The following is a 22,603-nucleotide window of genomic DNA, read 5'->3' as shown; positions in this document are numbered from 1 at the left end:
AGCTAAAAGCAAAACAAAGGGAACAAACCTTCAGAAATAGTTGGTTCACCAGTTCTTGGATTGAAAATAAAGATAGCACCATTGATTGGTTTGGCCGTCAGGTTACCCTCGGTTTTGTGAATGGTAACTCCTCGATAGACATCTGTGTCATCCAAAAACCATATGATTTGATTGCTGAATATCTCTCCGTGCCGTAGTTCTGTGAATACAACTCAAGACCCTTTCCTATTCTCTCCCTCAGCACATACAGAACATGATTTTACTGTCAAAAGAGAAAATAAACTAGCATGTCATTTACTGTATTAAATAAGACATTTTTTTACTACAACAGAGATATCTAGATTTGTTACAGTTAGCATGGTTATTACCATCGATCTTGTTCATTGCTTGCTGAAGGAGGGGCTTTAACCTGGGGAACCAATTACCAAAAGCAGAGTGCAAATTATAAGCTAGATCAAGTCCAATCATCACCCCTGCAAGAAATATTAATCAACATTAAGCACAGAAGACTCGGCAAGGCAAGAAATTGGCAGTCGATGGACACTCGAAATCATACCAGTCGGAGAACGGTAGATGGACAAATTATCTGTCATGTAGTCCATAAATTTTGCTCTTGCGTAACATTCTATGTCGTGTGAATCGTAATCTCCCCATCTTGGTTGCACATGAATCCAGTGCTTGTTACTGGCTTTCTGATCGAAGACATCCTTTGACTCAGAAACTAAGCTTGGTTTGGACATCTGCCCCTATGTGCAGCAAAAACAACATCTGCACATGAACTGTTCATCTTGCAACTCTTCCTTGGATGTATTGTCTCCTTCTGTACTGTCTCAATCTCCAGCACATCCTCCTGAACCAGAACTTGTCAAAGATTCATAGCAACATTTTCATGGACCTTGTGCCAAAGATGTGCACGGGAAATAGTTGGATAAACAGAACCTGCTTCTTCAGGTGTCACATATGACCCATCTTTCAAGTAGTTGTGTTGTCTCACTTGTTCTGCCTTCAGCCACAAATGAGTTAACCTTCCAAGATTTTGGCGGCAGACAGTCTTGTCAACTGTAGCACCACGCCGGATATGCTCACGACATTTGTCCACCAATCAGCCTTGGACTTCACATAATGTTGTATCGTGTTCTCAATACAGGACCTTCCAGCAGCGTCATGCCTCACTAGGATGCTGCAGTATATACTCCGGGCCTTGTTTTGCTTGATGCCCTCTGACTTTGCATTTTGCTCTACCAGAAGGCTACTGGCGAGTGATGATTCTGGCTTCAGATTGTCTTATGGTGCTGAACAAGCTACAGGACGGAGCTAGTTGATGATTCGACATCCATTGCTCTTCAGATTCGGAGTTGGTTTATCTCTCATGTTAATCGTATCTGTAGTAAGAATGTACAAGAATCTGTTGTGATACTCCAAGCCCTCGGCGCATTCGAAACCAGCCGTGCCGAAGGTCGGCAGCATATCCATTGAAACTAGGTGTAGACCTAAAATCTCATACTCCACCAAACATCTTTGACTATCTCCTCAAGCCCACAATCACCTAACTGATCCAGCTAAAATCTCATAATCCATCGTAAAATTGGGTTCAAGATCATAATCACCTAACTAAATCCAAATTCCTCAAAAATAATTAAAAATCTGTTTATCCACTAATAAAATAATCAAATCTCACAATCCACCAAACATTTTTTACTATCTGTTTATCAACTAATTAAATCGATCAAAAACTCATAATCCATCATAAACTTTGCTTCAAGATCAAAATCACCTAACTAAATCCAAATTATTTCAAGATTAATTAAAAATATGTTTATCCACCAATATAATAATAGTCATGCTCATACTAGACCTAAAATCTCATAATCCACCGAACATCTTTGACTATCTCCTCAAAATCACAATCACTTAAGTAGATCCACCAAAAACTCATAATCCAACGTCAAATTTGCTTCAAGATGACAATCACCTAACTGAATCCAAATTGTTTCAAGATTAGCAAAATATATGTTTATCCACCAATATAAATAGCCATGCTCATACTAGACTTAAAATCTCATAATCCATCGAAGATCTTTAACTATCTCCTCAAGATGACAATCGACAAACTAAATCCACCAAAAACTCATAATCCATCGTCAAATTTGCTTCAAGATCACAATCACATAAGTAAATCCAAATTCTTCCAAGATTAATTGAATATATGTTAATCCACCAATATAAAAGTAGGCATGCCCATACTATACCTAAAATCACATAATACACCAAACATCTTTGGCCATCTCCTCAAGACCACAATTACCTAACTAAATCCATCTAAAATCTCATAATCCATTGTGAAATTGGTTCAAGATCACAATCATGTAACTAAATCAAAATTGCTCCAAGATTAGTTAAAGATCTGTTTATCCACCAATAGAATAATAGTCATGCTCACTTACTAGCCTAAAATCTCATAATCCATCAAACATCTTTGAGTGTCTACTCAATAGCACAATCACCTAACTAAATCCACCAATAATCTTATAATCCACCATGAAATTTAGTTGAAGATCACAATCACCTAATAAACTCTAAATTGTTCCAAGATTTAACTAAATATGTGTTTATCCAATAATATAATAATCATCATGCTCATCCTTTAACCTTAAAAACTCATAATCCACCTAACATCTTCTCAAGATTATAATCACCTACCTAAATCAACGTAAAATTTGTAAGTCACCGTGCATTTTTGTTCAAGATCACAAGCACCTAACTAAATATAAATTGTTGCAAAATTCCTTGAAGATTTGTTTATTCGATAATATAATAATCACCATGCTCACCTAATAGGCCTAAGATCTCATAATCTCCCGAACATCTTTGACTATCTTCTCAAGATCACAATCACCTAACTAAATCTACCTAAAATCTCATAATTCACTGATAAATCTGCTTCACGATCACAATCACATAACTAAATCTAATGTGTTCCAAAATTAATTGAATAATCTGTATAACCACCAATATAATGATCACCATGCTTACGTACTAGACCTAAAATCTCATAATCAACCGAACACAATCACCTAACTAAATCCAAAGTGTTCCAAGATTAATTGAAGATTTGTTTATCCATCAATATAATAATCACATTACTCACGTGCTTCACCTAACTAAATCCACCAATAATCTTATAATCCACCATGAAATTTAGTTGAAGATCACAATCACCTAATAAACTCTAAATTGTTCCAAGATTTAACTAAATATGTGTTTATCCAATAATATAATAATCATCATGCTCATCCTTTAACCCTAAAAACTCATAATCCACCTAACATCTTCTCAAGATTATAATCACCTACCTAAATCAACGTAAAATTTTGTAATTCACCGTGCATTTTTGTTCAAGATCACAGGCACCTAACTAAATATAAATTGTTGCAAAATTCCTTGAAGATTTGTTTATTCGATAATATAATAATCACCATGCTCACCTAATAGGCCTAAGATCTCATAATCTCCCGAACATCTTTGACTATCTTCTCAAGATCACAATCACCTAACTAAATCTACCTAAAATCTCATAATTCACTGATAAATCTGCTTCACGATCACAATCACATAACTAAATCTAATGTGTTCCAAAATTAATTCAATAATCTGTATATCCACCAATATAATGATCACCATGCTCACGTACTAGACCTAAAATCTCATAATCAACCGAACACAATCACCTAACTAAATCCAAAGTGTTCCAAGATTAATTGAAGATTTGTTTATCCATTAATATAATAATCACATTGCTCACGTGCTAGACCTACAATCTCATAGTCCACCAAATATTTTATACAGCTCCTCAAGACCACAATCACCTAACTAAATCCACCAAAAACTTATAATCCTTCGTCAAATTTGCTTCAAGATCAATCACCTAGCTAAATCCAAATTAATTGAATATATGTTTATCTACCAACATAATAGTAGTCATGCTCACACTAGACCTAAAAGGTCATAATCCATCGACCATCGTTAACTATCTCCCCAAGATCACAATCACGTAACTAAATCCACCTAAAATATCATACTCCCTCTAGTACAAAGTTAGTACAAACTTAAGTCATTTATTTTAGGACGGAGGGAGTAATTCACTAACAAATTTGCTTAAAGATCACAATGTCCTAACTAAATCAAAGTGTTCCAAGATTAACTAGAGATATGTTTATCCACCAATATAATATTCACCATTCACACGTATTAAATCTAAAATCTCATAATCCACCATGAAATTGGGTTTGAGATGACAATCACCTAACTAAATCCAAATGGTTCCAGGATTAATTAAATTAAATCTCAAAAACTGTTTATCCTCCAACAGAATAAGCAAATCTCATAATCCACCGAACATTTTTTACTACATCCTCAAGATCACAATTGCCTAATTAAATCCATCAAAAACTCATAATCTATCGTCAAATTTGCTTCAAGATCAAAATCACATAACTAAATCCAAATTATTTCAAGATTAATTGAAAATATGTTTATCCACCAATATAATAGTAGTCATGCTCATACTAGACCTAAAATCTCATAATCCACCTAACATCTTTGACTATCTCCTCAGGATCAGAATCACCTAAGTAGATCCACCAAAAACTCATAATCCATTGTCAAATTTGCTTCAAGATGACAAGCACCTAACTAAATCCAAATTGTTCCAAGAATAACGAAAGATGTGTTTATCAACCAATATAATATAGCCATGCTCATACTAGACTGATAATTTCATAATCCATCGAACATGTTTAACTATCTCCTAAAGATCATAATCATCAAACTAAATCCACCAAAAACTCATAATCCACCACACATCTTTGACTATCTCTTAACTAAATCCAAAGTGTTCCAATTAATTGAAAATATGTTTATCCACCAACATAATCACCGTTCTCATATACTAGACCTAAAATCTCATAATCCACCAAACATTTTGACCATCTCCTCAAAACCACAACCACGTACTTGAATCCATCAAAAACTCATCGTCAAATTTGCTTCAAGATGACAATCACCTTACTAAATCCAGAAATTCAAGATTAATTGAAAATATGTTTATCAACCAATATAGTAGTAGTCATGCTCATACTAGTCCTAAAACCTCATAATCCATCAAACATCTTTGTCTATCTACTCGAGATCACAATCACCTAACTAAATCCATCAAAACCTCATAATCCATCATCAAATTTGCTTCAAGATGACAATCACCTAAATAAATCCAAATTGTACCAAGATTAACTAGATATGTTCATTTATTCATATAATGTAGACATGCTTATATTATATCTAAAATCTCATAATTCATGGAGCAACTTTGACTATCTTCTCGTGATGAGAATCACCTAACTGAATCCAGGCTAAGGTATCATAATCCATCATGAAATTTGGTTTAAAAATCACAATCACCTAACTAAATCCAAAATGCTCCAAGATTAATTGAAGATTTGTTTATCCACCAATATAATAATCACCGTTCTCACGTACTGGACCTAAAATCTCATAATCCACCAAACATTTTTCAATCTCTCCTCAAGATCACAATCACCTAATTAAATCCATCAAAAACTCATAATCCATCGTCAAATTTGTTTCAAAATCAAAATCACATGACTAAATCCTAATTATTCCAAGATTAATTGAAAATATGTTTATCCACCAATATAATAGTAGTCATGCTCATACTAGACCTAAAAATCTCATAATCCACGGAACATCTTTTGACTATCTCCTCAAGATCACAATCGCCTAAGTGGATCCATCAAAAACTAATAATACATCATCAAATTTGCTACAAGATGACAATCACCTAACTAAATCCAGATTGTTCCAAGATTAACGGAAGATATGTTAATCAACCAATATAATATAGCCATGCTCCTGCTAGACTTAAAATCTCATAAGCCACCGAGCATCATTAACCATTTCCTCAAGATCACAATCACCGAACTAAATCCACCAAAAACACATAATCCACTGAACATCTTTGACTATCTTCTCAAAACCACAATGACCTAACTAAATCCACTAAAAACTCATAACCATCATCAAATTTGCTTGAAAATGATAATCACCTAACTAAATCCAAGTTGTTTCAAGATTAATTGAAGATATGTTTATCACCAACATAAAAGTAGTCATGCTCATACTAACCCTAAAATCTCATAATCCACTGAACATCTTTGACTATCTCCTCAAAATCACAGTGACCTAACTAAATCCAGTAAAAACTCATAAACCATCACCAAATTTGTTTCAAGATAAACACCTAACTAAATCGAAGTTCTTTCAACATTAATTAATGATTGTTTATCCACCAACATAATATTAGGCATGCTCATACTAGACCAAAAATCTCATAATCCACCAAACATATTTGACTATCTCCTCAAGATCACAATCGCCTAACTAAAACCACTGGTAAATTTGCTTTAAGATCACAATCACCTACCTAAATTCAAATTATCTCTAGATTAATTGAAAATATGTTTATCCACTAATATAATAGTAGTCATGCTCATACTAGACCCAAAATTTCATAATCCACCGAGCATCTTTGACTATCTCCATATTATCACAATCACCTAATAAGTAGATCCACCAAAAACTCATAATCCATTGTCAAATTTGCATCAAGGTGACCATCACCTAACTAAATCCAAATTGTTCTAAAATTAACGGAAGATATGTTTATCCACCAATATAGTATAGCCATGCTCATTATAGACTTAAAATCTCATAATCCACCGAACATCTTTCACAATCTCCTAAAGATCACAATCACCAAACTAAATCCACCAAGCAACTTTGACCATCTCTTAACTAAATCCAAATTGTTCCAAAATTAATTGAAAATCTATTTATACACCAAAATAACCACCATTCTAATGTACTAGACCTAAAATCCCATAATCCACCGAACATTTCGACAATTTTTTCAAGTTAGGGATGACAATGGGTAGGGTATGGGTGGGTACAGCCTCCTACCCAAACCCATACCCATAGAAACTTTCTATACCCACCCATTTCAATACCCATGGGCACAAATTGACACCCATGCCCATACCCATCGGATACCCTATACCCAATGGGTACAACATAGAGCATTTAAGTTTTTAAGTAGTGAAATGAGTGTAAAATTCAATGGGCGATCTGTCTAGTACCGATGCGACCTCCTCAGGTGGGCGGCTAATTCTTTCAAACCATCTGCTAGAGGTTGTAACAATCCGAACGATCCCACTACATCAGGACCCTTTCGACGTTGCACAAAAGCCATTACTTTACGTTCATCTAGCACTAAAAAGGCTACTCCTAGTAGAAGTGGTAGAATTAAACAAAGTATTTCCGCTGGAACAGCTATGTACGTTTTTTTATTTTCTATTCACTCGTGATCGGGCCTGACCTGGTCGACCCGATCAAACTATTTCACTTATGATCTGGCCTGGTTGACCCAATCATGATATTGAAGGATGGGACCTTTTATCGAAAAACTCCGGATCCCGAGAAGTTTTGAAGATGGTGCTCCTGTTACGTTACTTCGAATGGAATCCTCACTTGACTAAGCATAAGGGAGTACGATAAGCGGTTGGTGGAAGCCCGACATAGTGGGAGGCGGCAGCAAAAACTGGGGATTGCTATTTCAAGAATTGGCCAAGTGTGCGTTGGTGATCAGTTGAGATTTCATCATTTCGAGGAGTCACATAGGACATAGGAGTGCAAGCTGGTTGTTGCGAGCCTATGAGCTATGGTTGGTTTAGGGGATGAGGGATTGAGAGTTGGGCCATTGGAGTTGGATGTTAGCCCCACATGTCATAGGAGTTATTTTTATTTATTATTTTTTTCTGGGTATCTAATGGGTTACCCATGGGCGCAATCTAATATCCATGCCCTACCCATATATTTTGCGGGTATGGATACCCATTACTCATGGGTACAAAATTTTGCCAAGTCTTGCACTCTTGCCCATGCCCGTTGTTCTGGGGTAGGGTACCCACGTATACCCATACCCATGGGCAAAACTGCCATCCCTGCCTCAAAGTCACAACCACGTACTATCAAAAACTCAAACCGTCATCAAATTTGCTTCAAGATCACAATCCCCTAACTAAATCCAAAAAATTCAAGATTAGTTAAAATTATGTTCATCAACAAATATAGTAGTAGTCATGCTTATATTAGTCCCAAAACCTCAAAATCCACTGAATCTTTGTCTATCTATTCAAGATCACAATCACCTAACTAAATCCATCAAGATCCCATAATCCATCATTTTGCTTCAAGGTGACAATCACCTAAATAAATCCAAATTCTTCCAAGATTAACTGAAGATATGTTTATTTATTCATATAATAGTAGACATGCTTATACTATATCAAAAATCTCATAATCCATGGAACATCTTTGACTATCTTCTCAATATGACAATCACCTAAGATATCATAATCCATCATGAAATTTGGTTTAAAAATCACAATAACCTAACTAAACCCAAAGTGTTCCAATATTAATTGAAGGTCTGTTTATCCACCAATATAATAATCACCATTCTCACGTACTAGACCTAAAATCTCATTATCCACCAAACATTTTAGAATATCTCCTCAAGATCACAATCACCTAATTAAATCTATTAAAAACTCATAATCCATCGTCAAATTTGCTTCAAGATTAAAGTCACGCAACTAAATCCAAATTATTTCAAGATTTTAATTGAAGATATGTGTATCCACTAATATAATAGTAGTCATGCTCATGATAGACCTAAAATCTCATAATCCACTGAACATCTTTGACTATGGCACAAGATCACAATCACCTAAGTAGATCCACCAAAAACTCATAATCCATCGCCAAATTTGCTTCAAGATGACAATCACCTAACTAAATCCATAGTCCCAAGATTAACGGAAGATATATGTATCAACCAATATAATATAGCCAAGCTCATATACTATACTTAAAATCTCATAATCCACCTTTGTCTTGGTTCGCTTTGGTACTTCCTTGAGATCTTCTTGCTCGTCCTGCTCTTACCGATGAGCGCACTATTGAGACTTCTATGAAGTCAACATCCACCTTTGTGTCCACCTTCATTCCCTGCCAGTCTAGATGGGCATCCTTTGCCTTGCTGCGGGTTGCTAAGGGTGCTGTCTCAATCCCACATCCCGTGTTCCCTTGTTGTGCGACACCATAACCACACGCTCGAGCACCACCAATGGTGAGCAGGAGCTCGGACAGTCGACGCGTACCTGGATTATGCACGGCGAGCCGAGGACAAGGCGCTACCTAAAGCCGGGGCCAAGGGCGCACAGTAGGAGAACCTGGGGTGCTTAATCAAGTGCGTGACCCACAACCTGCAAACAGGAGAAGAACACCAATCCGGATCGGAAGGGTACGGAGAGTGCACAGGCACGTGGGATGCTGGATCAAGTCCCTCTGTTGCCACCGCCGCCAATCTCTGCCTCTGTTGCCTTGTCTACCAATTATTTTCAGTAGTAGCATCATCGCCTTGGGCCACTTGTGATCTCTCATCCTTAGTTTGACATGGTCTTCTTGGATCCGTCTCCGACGATGTCTCTAAACCGTCAAGGTTGTCGGCTATGTAAACATGTCTCTAAACCACAAGCCGCAAACAGGAGAAGAACACCAATCCGGATCGGGGCACGTGGGATGCAGGATCAAGTCCCTCTATTGCCACTGCCGCCAGTCTCTGCCTCTATTGCCTTGTCTACCAGTTATTTTCAGTAGTGGCATCATCGCCTTGGGTCACTTGTGATCTCTCATCCTTAGTTTGACGTGGCCTTCTTAGATCCGTCTCCGACGATGTCTCTAAACCGTCAAGGTTGTTGGCTATGTAAACATGTCCAATTACCTTACTCATAACGAGACAGTGTCTCGGCGTCCTTTTGACCTTGTTCACTCTTATGTCAGGGGTCCATCTCCCTTTGCCTCGAAAGGAGGTCATCACTAGTGACTTCTCTCGACACACCTGGATATACTTTATTTCTTCTCGTAGTGAGGTCTTATCTATAAGCGTTTTGCTGCCATGGTTCATACTCAGTTCTCTACGCCTATTTGTGTGTTCTGTGATGACTATGGTGGGAGGTATATATCCCAAGCTGTTGCGTGGAATCCTTGCTGAGCAGGGTACTCTTGCATTCGGTTCTCTTATCCAGGTGCACATGCTCAGAATGGCATGACTGAGTGCAAGCATCGTCACCTTCTTGGGACGGCTCGTCCGTTGATGGTCATTGCCTCTCTTTCCTCGTACTTTTGGGCCAAGTCTGTCTCCACTTCCATCTATCTTATCAACCTTCGACAATCCATTGCTCTGCAGGGTGGCACGACTTTGATCATTTCCTGATTATTCAACGCTTCAAATGTTTGGTTGTGTTTGCTATGTCCTTGCCCCACGTGAACACACCAAACTGACTGCTCAGTCCGTTGTGTGTGTATTCTTAGGATACCACTATGAGCATAAGGGATATCGCTATTGGGATCATGTTGGTCGCAAGATGACTATTTCTCGGGATATGACTTTTGATGAGTCTCGTCCCTACTACCCGCGTCCATCTTCCTCGACCTTTTCAGTGGACTCTTTCCACAATTTTCCCGACACTCCTATCACTCCTGTTGAGCCCTTATCCATTCGTCATACTACTCCTGCTTCTCCGACTATTGCAGAGCCAACACCATCATCTCCTATGATTTCCTCACCTCATTTATCACAGGATTCTACACCATCATCACCAGTGGCTTCCTTGTCTCCATCACCTTAGTTTATCCCGATGATTTCAGCTCGTATTCTTCCATCTTTTCCTCACTTTTATACACATCATCCGCATGTTGTGGATGCGTCTACTGATGTGCCATCTTCCCTGCCTCGGCCTACTTATGACTTGCTTCCTCGTTCGCTTTCGTCTGTTGACCGCCTTGGTCTTCCAAGCGTTGGGCTGTTGTTCTTGAGCCGATTTCTTATCATCACGTTGTTCATACCAAGTGGCACCTTGCAATAGCAAAGGAGATTGCTGCTCTTGAGCACATCGGCAAGTAGGACATTGTTTCTCTTCCTCCTCGTGTTTGTCCCATCACTTGGTGGGTCTACAATGTTATGACTCGCTCTGATGGTTCTTGAGCGTTACAAAGCTCGTCTTGTGGCTCGTAGCTTTCAGCAGATTATGAGTCCTGATTACAATGAGACTTTTTGCTCGTGCAAACCATATGACCACTGCTCGCACACTTCTTGTTGTGGCCTCTATTGGCCACGGGTCTGTCTCGGCTTGATGTTAAGAATGCCTTTCTTAATGGTGAGCTGCATGAGGAGGTTTACATGCAACCACCACCTGGGTATTCTGCTCCGGACGACATGCTTCATTGTCTTCATCGCTCTCTCTATGTCTTTAAGCAAGCCCCTTGTGCCTAGTTTGAGTGTTTTGCCTCTGGGGTGGTTGTTGCTGGTTTTCAGCGAGTACTCATGATCCTACGTTGTTTGTCCACATTTCTGCTCTTGGTAAGAGTCTTCTTCTATATGTTGATGACATGATCATCACGGGCAAAGACCCTGGGTATATTATTTTACCTTTGTGGTGACACGTCTTAGTAAGGAGTTTCTTATGTCTGATTTTGGCCATCTTTGCTACTTTCTTGAGTTTCGGGTCTCTTCTTGCTCAAAGTTAATAATCCAGGATCTTCTTGCTCTTGTTACTCTTACTGATGAACGCACTGAATGTTCACCTCCGTGCTACTAATGGAGCTTAATGATCTAACGCTTTATCGTCATCTTGTTGGGAGTCTTGTCTATCTAGCTGTCGCTCTTAACTAAATCCATAGTGTTTCAAAATCAATTGAAGATTTGTTTATCCACCAATATAATCACCATTCTCACATACTAGACCTAAAATTTGACTATCCACCGAACATTTTTGAACATCTCCTCAAAATCACAATCACACAATTGAATCTATCAAAAACATATAATCCATCGTCAAATTTGCTTCAAGACCACAATCACCTAACTAAATCCATCAAAACCTCATAATCCATAATCAAATTTGCTTCAAGATGACAATCACCTAAATAAATCCAAATTGTTCCAAGATTAACTGAAGATATGTTTATTTATTCATATAATAGTAGAAATGCTCATACTATATCTAAAATCTCATAATCCATGGAACATATTTGACTATCTTCTAAAGATGACAATCACCTAATTAAATCTAGGCTAAGATATCATAATCTATTGTGAAAGTTGGTTCAAAATCACAATCACCTAACTAAATCTAAAGTGTTCCAAGATTAATTGAAGATTTGCTTATCCACCAATAAAATAATCACCATTCCCAAGTACTAGACATAAAATCTCATAATCCACCGAACACTTTTGACTATCTCCTCAAGATCACAAGCACCTAATTAAATCCATCAAAAATTCATAATCCATTGTCGAATCTGCTTCAAGATCAAAATTACATAAAAAATCCAAATTAATTCAAGATTAATTCAAAATATGTTAATTCACCAATATAATAGTAGGCATGCTCATACCAGACCTAAAATCTCATAATCCATCAAAAATCTTTGACTATCCCCTCAAGATCACAATCACCTAAGTAGAGGCACAAAAACTCATAATACATCATCAAATTTGCTTCAAGATGACAATCACCTAACTAAATCCAAATTGTTCCAAGATTAATGGAAGGTATGTTTATCAACCAATATAATATAGTCATGCTCATACTAGACTTAAAATCTCATAATCCACCGAACATCTTTGACTATCTTCTCAAGATTGCAATCACCTAATATATCCAGGCTAAGATATCATAATCCTCCATGAAATTTGGTTCAAAATCACAAGTACCGAACTAAATTTATATTGCTCCAATATTAATAAAAGATATTTATCCACAAATAGAATAATCATCATGCTCACCGATTAGCCCTAAAATCTCATAATCCACCAAACATTTTTTACTATCTCCTCAAGAGCACAATCACATAACTAAATCCACCTAAAATCTCATAATGCTCCATAAAATTTGGTCAAAACCATAATGACTTAACTAAATACATTCTTGTAATACTAATTGAAGATTCATTATTCAACAATATAATAATCACCATCCTCACGTAGTAGACTAAAATCCCATAATCACCATGAAATTTAGTTAAATATCACAATCACCTAACCAAAGCCAAATTGTTCGCAGATTAATTAAATATATGTTTATCCAACAATATAATAATCATCATGCTCACCTACTAGCTCTAGAATCTCATAATGCACCAAACATTTTTAACTATCTCCTCAAGATCACAATCACCTAACAAATCCACATGAAATCTCATAATCCACCATGCAATTAGCTTCAAGATAACAATCACCAAACTAAATCTAAATTGTTTCAAGATTAATTAAAGATATGTCCATCAATATAATAATCGCCACGCTCACCTACTAGCCCTAAAATCTCATAATCCACCGTATATCTTTGACTACCATCTCCTCAGTATCACTTCTACATCACCATCAAACTACCTCATCTTTTAATTGACAAAAACCATTTTTGTATGGCAACCCAACTTGGTGCATACATTGGGAGCTTAAGGGTGTAACATGATTGAGTCACAAAATCACAATCTCATGTAGGGCTTCATTCCAATCAGAAGTTGTTAGTGCTTAATGGGTCCTCTTGCAATTCCATAAGTTAAGTACATCAGCATAAGTCCATGCTATCACATCCTTGATAGTTAGGCTGGGTTTCTTGGGTTAGGTTTGGTTTAGAGAAAGGCTTAAGCTTGAGAGAGAGGAGAAACTCCGACTAAGTTGAAGTTTGTACAATTGAAGATGCAAGCCTTTGCATCTTGAAGGTCTCTTGGTGATAGGTCTATACAACTTGAACAATCGAACAAAAGTTTTCTCAAGTACAATGCAAGTATAGAGTCCACTTGATGGTACATAATTTCCCATGATTGATGTTTGTCCATTCTCGTCACAGTGTATAGGGTATCCACCTAGCGAGGGATGTACACTAGACAGACCAAGATACTATGTTCAACATCGTCCCATATTGGGGTAATGTGCTAAGATTCTTCCGAAGTCCTAGGATTTATATGACTCGCATGGCTAAGCACTATTAAACTTGCACCTATGACCCACATTTATTTGTGACCAGTGGGTATGTGGTCCTCCAGTTAGAAATGAGGGGTTTTAAGAATGTCAAAGGGGGTGTCAATATCAAGCACATAGGGCATAGCTAAACCCCAGCTAATTTACTTAGCATAGCAATACTAGTAAACAATACTTTATGCATGCAAAATAATTTTAAGTGTGTAATGCAAATATGGGCTCAATATGATCAAAGTAGGTTGCTTGCCTCGCTCGGCAAAGTCTTCAATGCTTCTTCGAAGGGATAGTGTTTGTGATGATTACTTCTTGAAACAAACCACTTGATAATCTCTCGATGGCGGGTGGGCTAAAAAGGGGATGTGAAAACACTTGTAAGAAATCAGAGCTAAACATGTTAACACAGAATAACAGAATAAAACATATGATTCAAATTCGAGTTCAATGATTGCATCTCGGCCTTTTCTAATGAACAGAAATTGCAGCAAGGCAGCATAATTATTCCAATCTCTATTGAAGGTTTGCACTTTGGGTTCACATTTCCATGACGCGAATCTAAAGCCACAAATGAGTTTAAACCAAATTTTGCATAGCATCAACGATTTGGTAATTTTCACCACTGAATTCTATTGAAGATATTGTATCCATCCAGATTTGTAGTTTAGATTCGACATACAATGTTTGACTATACCAGCACACTGCGCACTTTCTGAATTGCTTGCACGAACTGGTGTAGACTCTAGTTCCATCAAACTCTCAGCTCGATGGAACAAGTCTGTAACTTGGCATATAGTGCGGTGATGGGCCTTTCCCATAGCAAAGCAGGTTTAGTAGTTAATCTAGCATACTTCCTAGTACTAGACAAATTATGGAATGGGCATAAAAAACAGTGTACCTAAACAGCATGTGTACAGCATGCATAGACTTCTCTTGCTCCTTGATGCAGCATCTCATCTCCTTTGGCAATAGTTCCTAATTTAATTGTGATAGTCTTATTAGGATATTCATTCAGAAGCAAAGATTGTCAAAAGGAAGCTACTTTTGGTATGCAACAAGATGTTGTAATTTACTTTCCCAGTTGTCAAACATGAATGTGGAACACTTCAGCATGTTTCCAAGTTTAAACTATATTGCGAGTCATATGACTTGTATCCACACCTTATTAAATAAAATTAACTAACTATATAATATTTAGTTTCTGCGTTTAATCATTGTATTAAATCATGGCTCAACTGCCACTCTGTGAGATGGTCAATCTTAGAATTATGTTTCCTACAACTTAAATGGGATAACTTACCTGCTGTATCAATCATATCATCCATCACAACAGACACTTTTCCTCTTAACATCTCCAATCAGATTCATTACCTGCAATAAATGCACAAGACAAGTTGTGCTTGTTTAATCTGACAGAGCTGATCACACAAAAGCACAGAAAAATAAAACTAGCATGCACCTTGTGAAGCAGCACATGTCCATATGCAATATACATTTCCAGCAGATTGACTAGCAGTGGATAAACCGTAACCAACTACAAAAGAGCCTCGATGAGTATTTTCTTACTATGCATCCTAGTTAGCTGCTCATATACCCACTGTGGACAAGAATGTAAAACAAGTTAAGCCGTTCTTCCACTCGCGCCCATTCATCCCGCTATAATACTACTTGTTGCCTCGGCAACATTGTGTCCATGCCTTCTTTTGTCTACAATTGTTACAGGTGCATCTGCTTTTTGGCAAAAGTGCGTGCTCTGGCAACGCCACCAACATCGGGCGAAACCACCACCAAGTCATTCGAACAAATTGTCTTGCTGGTGAAGTAATCAAGAATCACCGGCTTGACAGATCAATGAGGCAAAGACAGAAACAGTTATGAATGATAGATATCACATGCCAGTTTTGAAGTACTTGATCAACTGAAGCAACGCTGTTCAGGAAGGAATAAGACTAGGATTACCCACAGACATGATTTAATTTTGTGGATTTTTTCACTCCGTGCACTATGCTGGACGCAGACGGAAGTTTTTCACTGGAGAAGCATTGTGTAGGTTTCAGATTTCCTCACAAAATAGTTTGCCTGAATGCAAACGCTTCATGTCTGTTCAACTAGGATTACTCACGGCTACAATCAGATTGTGTTCGTCTAGTATTACTCACAGCTAGAATCAAGACCTAAGGCCGCACAGCAGGCCTCCACATGGGAGGTTGAGGAGGGAGAAAAGCAAGCACACGCAATTCAATCGCCGGAATCCGCGGCCTCAGACGAGACGAGATGAGAGGAGAGGAGGGGAACGCTAGCCGGACCTGCGTGGAGATGTGGGCGACGTCGACGCCCTGAGAGATGAGGGCGAGAAGTGCTTGGGCGCGTCGAACTTGTCGCCGTCGAAGCGGGAGTCGAGGAGCGCCGGGACGGCGCCATCGTCCGGGTCGTCGTGGAGGTGCGCGTCCGCCCCACCGCCCGCGGCGTTGCCGCGCCGCTGGCCCGCATCCCAAACATCCCCGAATCGCGCCCTCGTCGAACGCGGCGGCGAGGCGGCGCGGTGCGAATCTCGGCGGCCGTCGCGTTTCGCCGGGTAGATGCGTACCGGGCCGAACTTGACATATAACCTGGGCCGTCACTGGGTAGTATTTTCTGTGGGCCTGGTCCATGTATATCCATCCGGGCGGCGGCCTGCTACTAGTGGGGTACCGGTTGTTAATTCATTTTTCTCCTTTTAAAACTTTATTATTCTTTTCAAAACATGTTTGAAAATGTGAAAAATTGTTTGGTATAATAAAAAATATTGATTTCATATATTGTTTAGAATTTTAAAAATGTTGTGAAACTTCAAAAAATGATCCCATTTTCGATGTGTTTTGTTCACAAATGTAGAAATGTCTGTGTGTTCAAAAATAGTTGATAAATTTTTCTAAAAGTATGTGGCTAGCCATTTATGTTCAAAGTTGTCGTCAATTTTTGGAAATTTGCTAACAATATTAGAAAAATTGTTCAAGTTTGTAAAATTTTCATACACAATTTCAAATTTCAAAATTGTTGACAAATTTCAAGAAATGGTTAGGGTATAAGAAAATGTTCATGCTAATTGATAATGAAGGAAATTCCAAAATAATGGAAGCATGCGAATTAGGAAAAACAATATGCTCATGGATGCACCCGTCCGACCTAGTCTAGCACATTCCTCTTAACTAATGGCTTGTTTTACTATGGATAATTGACCCGAAAATGCCTTTTGGAGCTCGGCCTCCATGGAGGCCGGTTTTTGAAAAACACAAAAATCATGAAAATTCATATTTTTACAATTCAAAAAAAACTGAAAAAAAATTACAGATATACATGGAGGCATAACACACATGTGTGTAAATTTTTAGGACGAAATACGTTGAAATGAAGGCTGTGCAAAAAAGACAAATCTGAGGCCTTTTAACACATGTTACTATTCATCCTCAAAGTCCAGAAATTTGTCTTTTTTCTATAGGTCACATTTCGAAGTATTTCATCTTGAATTTTTACACACACATGCATTTCATCCGTGTATAGTTACATATTTATTTTCAGAATGTTTTGAAGTCAAAAAGTTTGAATTTTGAATTTTTCAAAAATAAAGGGCTCCATGGAGCTCGGTCACCAAAACGCCCTACTCATAATTGACCCTAGCTTTTTGGGGCAGTCTGGCATGAACATATGAGGCATCCGTGGTAGGTTTGAAAGACTTCCGAGATTGTTGGCGCATTGCCACACAATCAGCCATTTATTGGCCTTTTTCACCGAAAACTCCAGAAAACACAAAACTTGTCAAAAATCCAAACAACTTGGCTTTGCTGCCTTGAATTTCTCATAAAAGACGATGGGGAAAATTGGGTATCATTTGACGGATGTACAAAAACATCTTCCATTGAACATGATCTATTTTTGCACATCCTTGAAATGACCCCAAACATTTCAAGCATGCGGGCATGCCTGGTAAGCACCAATGTCTGGTTTGAAGCACTTTCGACACCGTATACAAGTTGCTTGGTCATGTAAGCTCTGAAATAAAAATTGAGGCCATTTAAGGATTGTCGAGAAACAAGGTGCTCCTAAACGAACCCTCCTGCCTTACCCGAACACTCTCTGTTGAACATGGTCCATTTTTGAACAACCTCGAACTTTTTCAAGCAGGTGGGCATGCCTATGGTATGCATGAATGCCAGGTTTGAACGGATTTCGATATCATTTGCATGTTGCGACACGTCTAGCCATTTATTGGCATTTTTTCACTGGGAAAACTTTAGAAAATGCAAAACTTGTCGAAAACCCAAAGAAACTTGACAATAGTGCCTTGAATTGGTCATACAGGGCCATGAAAAAATTGGGCCATTTCAAGAATGTCAAGAAACAATGCGCGCTCAAACAGGGCCTTCTGGCCTACTCGAACACTCTCCATTCAACATGGTATATTTTTGGACATCCTTGAAATGACCACACCTTTTTCAAGCAAGTGGGCATAACCATGATACGCCATGCATGTTTAAATTGATTTCGACACCATTTGCATGTTGCGGCACGTCCGACCATTTATCATCCCTTTTAACCGGGAAAACTCCAAAAAATACAAAACTTGTCGAAAATCCAAACAACTTGGCATGGTGCATTGAATTGTTCATAGACGTCTATAAAAATAAATTGGGATCATCTCAAGGATGTCGAAAAACAACATGCTCTTAGACAGAGGCTTTTGACCTACCTAAACACCCTCCATACAACATGATCTATTTTTGAACATACTTCAAAATTCAAATGACCCCAACTTTTACAAGCAGGTGAGCATGCCCATGGTAGGCATCCATGTCAGATTTGGATAATTTTCTGATGCGGTATGCAAGTTGTGACACGACCGACCATTTATTGGCCTCTGTTGAAAAAAATGCAAAATTGGAAAAGAAATGAAAAATGAAAAATAAAGAAATAGTGAGAAAAAGACCGGTTCTGTACAGTAAAACGGTCGCTGAGGGATAGTGCGTTTTGCTATGGCTAGCAACGAGTGATTAGCAGTGGGAGTCACTGTTGGAATTTTGCTAGTTGGCCTTTGGTCCAAAGCCCAACTAAAATTCTGAAATTTTCTTGATCCATTCATGCACACATACGAGTGGAGTGAGTGAGGCTAAAGTTTAGTCCCACCCCGGAAGTTGAGAGAGAGTTGCATCTCTTTATAAGGTGAGCTCTTCTACCACTTGTATGAGCATGAGAAGAGGAGACCTACACGCGCGCTCCTCCTCCTCCTCGCTCGCCTCGCCTCGACGGGTTGCGGGATTGAGCCGAGCCGAGGACAGAGCTATGCATGTTGTTTATAGCAAGTCTTCTCCATTCCTTCTTTCGGCGTGCACGGGGAGAAGGGACAGCAGGCCTCCGGAACCCCGCCTCTCGTGATCCTGTACGGGAGAGGGGTGATCAGGTTGTTGGGAAGCGCACTCGCGCGACTGCTGGTAGCGACGACTTCTTCCCGACCTCGGCAACCTCATCCTCGACGACATGGGCGACAACGTCAACGCCGGCGGTGCTGCTCCCGCTGCACCGTATGTGATTTTATTCTTCCTGTTCGAGATCGTGGTAGAATTCATATTTCTAGTATGTGCCCTAGATGTGATCCGTTTATCTGCTATGCTAGTTTGCATGATTAGTTTAATCTCTGCTATTGTAGTCATGATTTATCTTCTAATTATTCGAATTAAATCTCGTAGTAACTTGCTCATATTTCCAACAACCCAAAAACCTGATTATAGGCAATTTACTCCGAGTGGTTTTGCTGCGCATCTGAAGCCGCCTGCCTTTAAGGGGGCGCAATATAAGAGGTGGCGCACGAGAGCAGTCTACTAGTTTCAGACCATGGGCTGCTATGACGCCACCAGGAGCAAGCCTGAGGGCGATCTTAATCCAGCACAGCTGGAAGCTATCGAGAAGATCGATACCCTCTTTAAAGGCGCTCTTCTGAGTGTTCTTGATGACTCCATTGTGGATTCGTATATGACGCTTGACAACGGCAATGACATGTGGGCTGCGCTCGAGGTCAAGTTTGGTGCCTCGGACACCGGCAGCGAGTCGTACGTCATGGAGCAATTCTATAACTACAAGATGACTGATGAGCGCCCTGTTGTACAGCAAGCTCATGAGATACATTCGCTCGCAAAAGAACTTGAGTACTTCAAGTGTGTGTTGCCGGACAAATTTGTTGCCAGAGGCATCATTGCCAAGCTTCCACCTTCGTGGAACAATTTTGCTACTTCCCTGAAACACAAGAGACAGGAGTTTTCCGTTGCAGATCTCATTGGTACTCTTGATGTTGAAGAGAAGGCGAGAGCAAAGGGCACACGTGCTCGAGTTGCTGAGGGAGGTTCTAGTGCCCACATGGTACAGAAGAAGAACTCCTAGCCCAATAAGTTCAAAAACAATAAGAACAAAACTCAGGACAAAGGCAAGTTTGATACAAAGAACAAGCCATCACATTCTACCAACTTCAAGAAGAATTCTCATAAGAAGGGGAAGGGACTTTGCCATGTCTGCGGTGATCCTAATTCACTGGGCTCCGAAGTGTCCTAACCGCTTTGAGGAGCGCAAACATGAGAAGAGCGGCAAGTCCGCTAATGTTGTCATCGGTGATATTGATATGAAGGAATCAGGGTACGGTATTTTTCCTACCATTCTTTCAGTATTTCAATCCCCTGATTGGTTAATTGACACCGGTGCCAATGTACATGTTTGTGCTGACGCCTCCATGTTTTCTTCTTACCAGGCAACAGGGACTTCACCCGTGCTGATGGGGAACGGGTCACATGCCATCGTTCGAGGTGTTGGTACGGTCGATCTGAAGTTTACTTCGGGAAAGACTGTGCGTCTGAAGAACGTTCATCATGTGTCGTCCATAAATAAGAATCTCGTTAGCGGTTCCCGTTTATGTCGAGATGGTTTTAAGTTGGTTTTTGAATCCAATAAAGTTGTAATTTCTAAGTATGGACAATTTGTTGGAAAAGGCTATGAGAGCGGAGGCTTGTTCCGCCTGTCTTTGTCAGATATTTGCACTAAAGTTATTAATAATGTTTGCCACAACAATGAGTCTGATATTTGACATTCACGACTTTATCACATTAACTTTGGTTGCATGACGCGGCTAGCCAATATGAATTTAATTCCAAAAATCTCTACTGTCAAAGGCTCTAAGTGCCAAGTATGTGTGCAAGCTAAGCAACCTCGCAAGTCCCATAAGACTGCAGAGGCAAGAGACTTGGCGCCACTAGAGCTTATACATTCTGATCTTTCTGAGATGAATGGTGAAGGAAATATACCCTAGAGGCAATAATAAAGTTATTATTTATTTCCTTATTTCATGATAAATGTTTATTATTCATGCTAGAATTGTATTAACCGGAAACATAATACATGTGCGAATACATAGACAAACAGAGTGTCACTAGTATGCCTCTACTTGACTAGCTCGTTAATCAAAGATGGTTATGTTTCCTAACCATGGACAAAGAGTTGTCATTTGATTAACGGGATCACATCATTAGTTGAATGATCTGATTGACATGACCCATTCCATTAGCTTAGCACCCGATCGTTTAGTATGTTGCTATTGCTTTCTTCATGACTTATACATGTTCCTATGACTATGAGATTATGCAACTCCCGTTTGCCGGAGGAACACTTTGTGTGCTACCAAACGTCACAACGTAACTGGGTGATTATAAAGGTGCTCTATAGGTGTCTCCAAAGGTACATGTTGGGTTGGCGTATTTCGAGATTAGGATTTGTCACTTCGATTGTCGGAGAGGTATCTCTGGGCCCTCTCGGTAATGAACATCACTAAAGCCTTGCAAGCATTGCAACTAATGAGTTAGTTGCGGGATGATGTATTACGGAACGAGTAAAGAGACTTGCCGGTAACGAGATTGAACTAGGTATGAGATACCGACGATCGAATCTTGGGCAAGTAACATACCGGTGACAAAGGGAACAACGTATGTTGTTATGCGGTCTGACCGATAAAAGATCTTCGTAGAATATGTAGGAGCCAATATGAGCATCCAGGTTCCGCTATTGGTTATTGACCGGAGACGTGTCTCGGTCATGTCTACATTGTTCTCGAACCCATAGGGTCCACACGCTTAAGGTTACGATGACAGTTATATTATGAGTTTATACATTTTGATGTACCGAAGTTTGTTCGGAGTCCCGGATGTGATCACGGACATGACGAGGAGTCTCGAAATGGTCGAGACATAAAGATTGATATATTGGAAGCCTATGTTTGGATATCGGAAGTGTTCCGGGTGAAATCGGGATTTTACCGGAGTACCGGGAGGTTACCGGAACCCCCCGGGAGGTATATGGGCCTTAGTGGGCCTTAGTGGAAGAGAGGAGAGGTGGCCATAGATGGGCCGCGCGCCCCTC

General features: G+C 39.2%; 2 long non-coding RNA genes across 4 annotated transcripts; both read right to left on the bottom strand.

The window, feature by feature from the left end:
* Nucleotides 1-32: 32 nt before the first annotated feature.
* LOC119356953 lies at nt 33-14,421 on the bottom strand. 2 transcript variants are annotated; one of them, XR_005172095.1, is made up of 4 exons: nt 3,158-14,421; nt 557-2,504; nt 369-473; nt 33-262 (listed from the first exon to the last, which is right to left on the bottom strand). It is a non-coding gene; the product is annotated as an uncharacterized LOC119356953 (long non-coding RNA). The 2 variants fall into 2 exon arrangements; XR_005172094.1 differs by having other exon boundaries at nt 557-14,421.
* A 7-nt stretch (nt 14,422-14,428) lies between these two features.
* Nucleotides 14,429-16,731, bottom strand: LOC119356954. Of its 2 annotated transcripts, none has more exons than XR_005172096.1 (4): nt 16,483-16,731; nt 15,477-15,547; nt 15,075-15,151; nt 14,429-14,528 (listed from the first exon to the last, which is right to left on the bottom strand). It is a non-coding gene; the product is annotated as an uncharacterized LOC119356954 (long non-coding RNA). The 2 variants fall into 2 exon arrangements; XR_005172097.1 differs by lacking the exon at nt 16,483-16,731 and adding an exon at nt 15,636-15,902.
* Between the last annotated feature and the right edge of the window lie 5,872 nt (nt 16,732-22,603).

The sequence above is a fragment of the Triticum dicoccoides genome, chromosome 2A (assembly GCF_002162155.2).
Source record: "Triticum dicoccoides isolate Atlit2015 ecotype Zavitan chromosome 2A, WEW_v2.0, whole genome shotgun sequence".
NCBI classification, from domain to species: Eukaryota; Viridiplantae; Streptophyta; class Magnoliopsida; order Poales; family Poaceae; genus Triticum; species Triticum dicoccoides.
The sequence above is the reverse complement of the archived record's forward strand: the minus strand, read 5'-3'. Positions and strand labels throughout refer to the sequence as shown.